Below are 7,595 nucleotides of genomic sequence, written 5' to 3' on the forward strand. Positions count from 1 at the left end.
TGGGGTCTAGAAGGTTGGACGAATATTGCAAAGTGGAGCTAGTGAGGTATTGTAGTCAGAACAGTGCCTGACAGAGCAGGGCTAGAGGAGTTCTTATCAAGGGTTTCTAGCCGAGGAACCTAGATCAGCAGTGCAATTATGAAAGACGATCAAAGTAGGGGACATCTCAACAAGCAGCAGAATGATTTCTAGGAGTGAAACCAAGACTGAGAGGGAGTCCAAAAGAGAACTTCTAGACGGGAAGTAGAGACTCAGACGAGTCAAACAGAGAACTTCCAGAAGGGAATAAGAGGAGCGTCATGGCACTACACGGGGTAAGAAACCAGAATAGACTAGACAGAGCATCGAATTTCATAGCCTGGAAGACCAGAATCTTATCAGTGCTTGACCGGAATCATGTCAAGAACTTCACCTTAAAGGTTATAACTATCCTGGTCAACCCCAATGATAACGACAAGTACGAGGAGGTGATGGCGAGGGCCAAGTGCATTATCCTTTATGGGGACAAGGATCATCTGGTACCACATATAGCCGAGAAGGAAATGGTAGTTCAGATGTGGGAGACTCTCAAAAACCTATACTAGCATACTTCTGTGCAGAGAAGAATGCTACTTGAGAACTAGATGAAGGTTGTATCAGATGAAGAAGGGTCAATCGATTGATTCCTTCCTCGAAGGATTGAATGAGATACGAGATCAGTTGAAGACTATAGGAGTGACACCAGATCAGAAGCTTATGGTGAAGACAACCCTGAATGTTGTCTTAGAAGAGTGCGAAGTGTTTGTCCAAAGCATCATGGACAAAGGGACTCTCCTACCTTGGGACAAGATGTGGGCATCTCTTCTCCAGGAATAGATCAGGCGACAGTCAAAGACATGTAGCAGCAACAAACAGATCAAGGTCAAGCAGGGGGAGGAGGATGTGGCCCTAGCATCTGAGGGAAAGTAAGAGAAGCAAAAGAAGAAATATATCTCCAAGATCAAGTGCTTCCACTATGGGGATATGGGTCATCATGCGACCCAGTGCCCAAGGAAGAAGAGTAAGAGAGAGTCTTCTGAGACTAAGGCAGCACCAGCACGGGATATAGAAGGAAGTTTTGATAGATGATGACTATGCCATGAGTGCACACACACCACTTGAGCGAAAGTGGGGAGACATTGAGTTGTAGTTAGATGGACTACAGGTGATGAGGGGTAGGATCCCTAAGGTATCCACCCTCTAGGATTAGACCTTGCTATAGGAGCCCGACGAGGAGTAGCAGGACTGGCCGAGTGGGTATAGATAGATGCAGATGGAGAGGCAGAGACAGTTACAGTGCAGGAGTCCTGAGACAATGTAGATCTAGCAGGGTGCAATAACGCGAGGGACATAGGAGTGTTGCACCAGTGCAGGAAGGCACAAAGAGGTGTGCAAAGGTGAGAGATGCAGGGATTTATTGCAGCAATGCGAAGGTTAGAGATAGGGAGTGCTTGTTAGTGGTAGACGGAGCTTCAACATTAGTGGGTGTGTCTAGCCAAATAGGGAGGTTAGTTGGGAGATCGGTTACTTACTTCTCAATAATTGAGTTGCAGTGCAGTAGTGGGAAACACGATGCAAATGATGAGAGGAGGTGCAGTGAAAATGTAGTGCTGGGAGGAAGGACCAGCAACAACACAGATGCAGAGGGAGTTGTCGTAAAGATGTAGCAGTGGCAATGTAAGAACCATGGGCAGAAGTACGAGATGCAACAATGTAGAAGATGTTGGGTAGGAAGGCCTAGAATCAACACAGGTACCAATGTCGGATGATGAGAGTAATACTCAGTGAGGAGTATTGCTAGAGTACAATCCTTGCTAAGAGGAAGTGTGGATTTTTGGTAGCATCGGATGTGCTCTAGCCACAAAATTTGTTGGAGAGCTTGGGGCACATGAGATCTCCAATAACCAGAAAGAGTTTGGGCAGATTCTAAATAGACTAGGAGATATTAAAAAAATTTAATATTTTTAATGGAGTCCCAAAGTCTAAACTTACAGAAAATAAAATATTAATGTGTATTAATATGAATCTGTGTTAGAGTGGTCCAAAAGACATGGATCAAGTGAGATATAATCTTAGTTGTTCAATAGGGACTTAATCTTAGCCATTGAATCATTAATAGGAAAAGTATAAGAGGAGGCTTTAGGGTCACTTGGAGATCACACCAGAGTGATCAATCATTCTATTCTCTAAAGCAGGGTTTGCTGACAGATAGAACCAGTGATCGGGAGAGCAGATGACGGGTGTTCAGTATAGAGAAATAGGGAAGGTAGACAGTGTGCTGGGAGAGCAGTGCATCAATCAAGGAGAGTGACATAGAGCCAGCAAGGGCTCACGCAGGGCCATGCAGAGGTAGCCAAGTGCTACACAGAGCACAAGAGAGGCCGGCGTGTCTAACTCAGAATTCCAGAAAGCTTACATAGGGCCTCTTGGGGCTGATGGAGGGCAAGAAAGGCTGAGACAAGGCTAGCATGAGATAGAGAGGGCCTGACAAAGTCCAGATTGGGCAGATGTTGGGGTTGTAGGAGTAGTTTTGTGCTGAGAAGCTATAAGAAGGGTTTTGCGGGTTTTCACCCAAGATATTTCTATCAAACTGTGAGGCATAAGTGCTAAGGAAATTCTTTGTCAAGTAGGCTAGTTACGACACCTAGATTGTACTATGGTATTGCTTAATAAGAAAACCTTCAGATAGTTGCACTGATTTTCCCGCATTGGGTTTTTCTGGGGACATTGGTAAAAAAATAATGGTTTCATGCGGTGTGTTTGTTCTTGTTTCTTTTAGTTGCTAATATATAATATGTTGAGCATGCATTGGTGTTTACTTTCAGTATTTACTTTGTAAATAACTTGTTAAAGAAAAATTAACAAGTAGGTAGGAATAAATCAGAAAAGGTGCATGAAGGGCTTCTAAATTAAGTAAACTTAGAAACTTCAACAAAAGTAAAATAATCCACATCAAATACCTGTAATGGTGAACTATTTATACACAAATTTTATTACAAAAGATCTCAAACTAATTTGAGAATTAATCTAGGAAAAGGAAAACATCTTCTTGCAAGAAGATAGAGACAACTATTGAATTGTTTCATGTTTTCCTTGTTATTTTGGTTTTGCTGGCTATCATGCTTTGATTTTTACCCCTTTATGCCGGAGGGTTATTTGGCTTGTATGATGGATAGTTTGTTTGACTTTCATCTGATACTTGTTCACCTGACAGACTTTGACTATATTGACCCATCTTCAGCCTTTTACCATGCTCATTTACTTTTTACTATACGCTTATATTTTTACTGCACTTTTATGACAGTAAAACATAAAATTTTTGCCATGTTTCTTCATCTAGTAATTGGATGTTGAGAATTTTCCTATATATCTCATCAACCTCTATTTGTTTGGCAAAAGTAGGCTTCTTAATAACTAAGTGTTTCACCTCATGCTGGAGGTAAAACATATTTTTAGAAGTCTGGTATAATACTCTGCCAGTTGGTATACCACTTATTGATGAGGTATTTTCCTATTCTCTAACTACTTCAGTGATTTTCTTGTTGTATTCCTCATGTGTCATCAATTTATCATTTATGACTAAGGGACTAGGTAGTCCCTTTTCTCTCAAAACTCAAACTTGGTAATAAACATGTCAACGGCTAGTTGCATGGTTTGACACTTATCTTATAAATTTACATTAAATTTCTCTTAGCTAGGACCCACTTCACTTCCAAAATGGTACCTCTCCTGTCAGGTATATCAAGTTCATATAGCTCATGTATTTGTTCCTGGAGTGGAGGAATTGAATAATTCTTACTGCTTCCTCTGGCATTTCTCCAAGCTCTTCTTTGACATTTTGGATGGCTTCTGTAGCCTGTTTCATTAAGTCTATCTGCTAAAAAATGATCTGGATAGATGGCCAACTATCATTAACAGAGTCAATGGTATTGGCCCATAATAATTGTTTGGCCTTTCCCAAAGGCTCACTCAATGTTAACTCTTTCTCTAGTCTTTTCACTCTCTCATTCATTCTGGTAGCCTTCTGTTCTTCCTTATGCATGATTGGGGATAACCTGCAATTTGTCTCCAGGCTAGTAACTTTCTCTTTTAACATGTTCATTTCATTGGTCTAAATGGACATTTCTTCCATTTCCTTTATGAACATCTTTGTTTCATCACATGTGGTACATGTTGTTGTTGATGTCATTGCTGACGTAGATGATGTTGTTGTTGGAAATGCAGTGGCCACTGGACCAGTGGGAGCTAATGTTGCTGACAATGTGGAAGGTACAGTTGTGGTCACTGTAGGAATGATAGTTGGAGGAGCACTATCTAGACTAGCTTGTTTGAGCTAGATCAAGCTATCTAGGTCCCTTTCCATTTCCTTCAATTGGTCATTCAGTTGCAACACCAAGTCCATCATCTCTTCATGATTTGTTTAGATTTCTAGGACTTCTTTTGTTTGAGGGTGTTGCGACTAGGGTAGCTTAAGATGTTTCTTAAGGTTTTCAATGTCTTCATTTTTCTTCTTAATTAACTTTTCAGTAGCCTTGACGTCCTTTAGGTCATGGCCCACCTCAATCATTAGGTCTTATAAGGATTTGATCCTTTTGTCTTCGGCACTGGAAGATGCTTTTTCCAGTTTGTATTGGGTTGTCACATTATCTAATGAGCTCTTGAGCTTGAATGTTGCCATTGCTTTTGTTGTGAGGGTGGAGTAGATAATCTCTCCAGCCTGCTTGTGGAATACTATTTGGTCTATGGGATGGACATCCCTGGCTAAGACCTCAAAGTTGATCTTCTTCTAGTCTGTTGTGGTTTTAGGCTACTGTACAATAGTCTGTAGGAAATATGCCCACATCTTTCCTTCTTTGATGTCAAAAGCTGACATCAATCTATTTCGATTCAGTGGTGTTATCTTCAAGTACTTGGCGTAAGTGTCTGCCTTGATCTTTCCATTCCTCATTTTAATCTCCTCGAATCTTTCCTTGATATCTACTTCCTTGTCAGCTAGCTTGACAAAGGAAGACACCTCCACACTCTTTTATATCTGTATGATTTGTGTGTCGGAAGTAGATGGCTGATGTGTTTCTATTGATGAAAGTATCTCTATTATCTATTTACTGCTTTTCCCCATTACCTCGATGTGAATGATGTCTTCTGATGCAATGTTTTCCTCTTGTTCAGACACATGATTCAATTTGGGCACTTTTCTTAGTTGGAACTATTGATCAGTAGTCTACATGGCAAAGCTTGATGCTTCCTCCATGTTTCTTTTGGGATTCTTCTCCTCATTGACAGAAGTGTAAATGATGGGAGGGATATTCATTGGATCTTCCAACTCTTGGACATGCCAGAAAGAGCTTTGGTCAAATTGTTTCTTCAATTCAATCACGGTGTTCTCCACATCCACCACTGTGATGTCCATATCTATCAATGTGTTCTATACCCATTCTGAATTATTAGCATATTGTTCAATGTCAGGCATGGGGTAGTGAATGTAAGGTCCCGACTTGACCTTTGTCTGAGTTTGTGCACAACCCCATGAGGGTCATAATGCCAAATGAAACTATGCTGGAATTTCATGTCTTGAAGCATCTTATCAGCCCTAGGTTTAGCCTCTTTGGTGTTGCAGATAAAAGGTCCCATTTGGTTTTTCATGTTAAATTGTGTCTTCTTCCTAGCAACTAGGAAGTTGACTTCATTTGCACTTATGATTTGCCTGAAGTATTTGAGGGCAAATATTCACATTGGGAGATACTTAGGCAATTTGTAGGGGGGTAACTCACAACCATAGATCCTGATTCCAGTATGATTCTGGTAGAGGTACCATTCTCCTACTCTTCTAATCTTTGTGAGTTGTAGTACTCTCTTGATCTCAGTACAGATTCTAGGTTGAGTGCTATAAGTTAGCATGTTTATGACAAGGTAAACAAAACAATCTATGAAGGCTTTCTATGTGAATGTTGTGTTATACCTTTGGACCAAGGGTTTCTAGTAGGACACCGATCTTTCCTTCCCCTGGTATCTTTTTTCTCTATCCTCATTGGGAACTTGTTTGTCTGGTAATACAAAAACATGTAAAACAACACTGAAGAGTACTTGAACACTCTTTTAGGGGGAAGTCTGGTAAATTGTTCATGCATTATGTGTGTAATGAACTGAGCATAGTTAAATATAATAGCACGGGGCTGACCCAAACTGAATATGGACATGAAGGTCATGATTATCTGATCCCCAAATTCATCTGATGTGATTATTCTCATCCCAATCTCTGAAAAAATAGCAAAAACATAGGGTGGAATGTCGTTAGGTGTACGGAACTCCTCAACGATGAAATTTTGAAATATTTGTTTGGTCTTGGCTAGGTCCAATGTGATGTATAGGTCCAATAGGTTTGCAATGGACAAAGGAGACAGATTAGGAGTAGACTGGATTTGCAGCATCTGGTTGAAGGATTCAGTAGTGATGGTGAATAATATTTCGTGGTTTGGTGCCTCAATAGCCCTATGGCTTGGAACATAACAGGCATGGAAAAAATGTACTACGTCTAGGAATGGATGGACTTCTGGGAATGTATACTTGGGCAAACTTGATTTCCAAAGGTTTATGTCATCATCATGGTTTAGGAACCTATCATTTGCCCGAAAATGGATTTTAAAAAAGGCTGCCTTGGGTGACTGTGTCTTTGATTTGAAAATCTCTATCTGCCAGGGCCAAGTGGTCAATGTCTAAGTGAGGGGTTGTTACAAGTCTGACATCAAGGGAGGGTTGGGTAGCCATTTCTCTGATAAAATGTGGAAAATTGGGCTTTATATGGCTTTGGAAGTGAAATTTCAGTATTTGAAGACCCAGGGTAGGGTATGAGCAGTTTGAAGGTTAGGGTTTTGGAACTTTGGGAAATGGAGACTCTTAATTAAAATTAAATTAATCAAATTCTTTCAGTTATTTTAAGAATTTAATGTTCTTTCTTTAAGGAGAGGGTAATTCTTGGTTCTTGTTCAAATACCTGGAATTTATAGTTGGGGCTACAAGTGGTTTTCAATTGGGGTTTGCAGAGGGATTTGACAACTAGGATGGTGTGCAGTGGTGGCGTCGGAAGGCTCTGATAATTGATAGTTGGTAATAGGAGTTCGGAAGGTGCAGGTGCTTCAGAGGTTCAACAGTGTGATTTGAGTGAAAATGGTTGAAAATGGGGGTCGAAAGGCTTTTAACCGTGAAAGTTTGGAAAAATGGCATGGAATTTTTTTTTTTATAAACAATGTTGGGTTTCAATTTCGTGGGAAGGTGGTTTTGGAGGCCATCGCATGCTTATAGGGGTCGGGTGGTATTTTTCCACGCGAATGTGATCTATGCCAAAGCCCAATAGGTAGGAAAATGGGCCCCGAGAAAAAACGCCCATATCGCATGCTCTTGGGCCATTAAAGTTCGGACATCATGCGAACGCGATATGGGTGATAGACGTTGGATATGGCGGTGGATGATCGGACGGCCATCGCATGGTAAAGTTGTGTTGTCCGACAATGGGGCAGAGGTTAGTAGGTCCCATGGGTTTTAATTATGGTTTAAAGTAATCAACCCATGTTTAAGTGTGA

This window comes from Pinus tabuliformis, chromosome X (genome assembly GCF_031772625.1).
Source record: "Pinus tabuliformis cultivar Carrire ecotype Pingquan chromosome X, CPIR1, whole genome shotgun sequence".
NCBI classification, from domain to species: Eukaryota; Viridiplantae; Streptophyta; class Pinopsida; order Pinales; family Pinaceae; genus Pinus; species Pinus tabuliformis.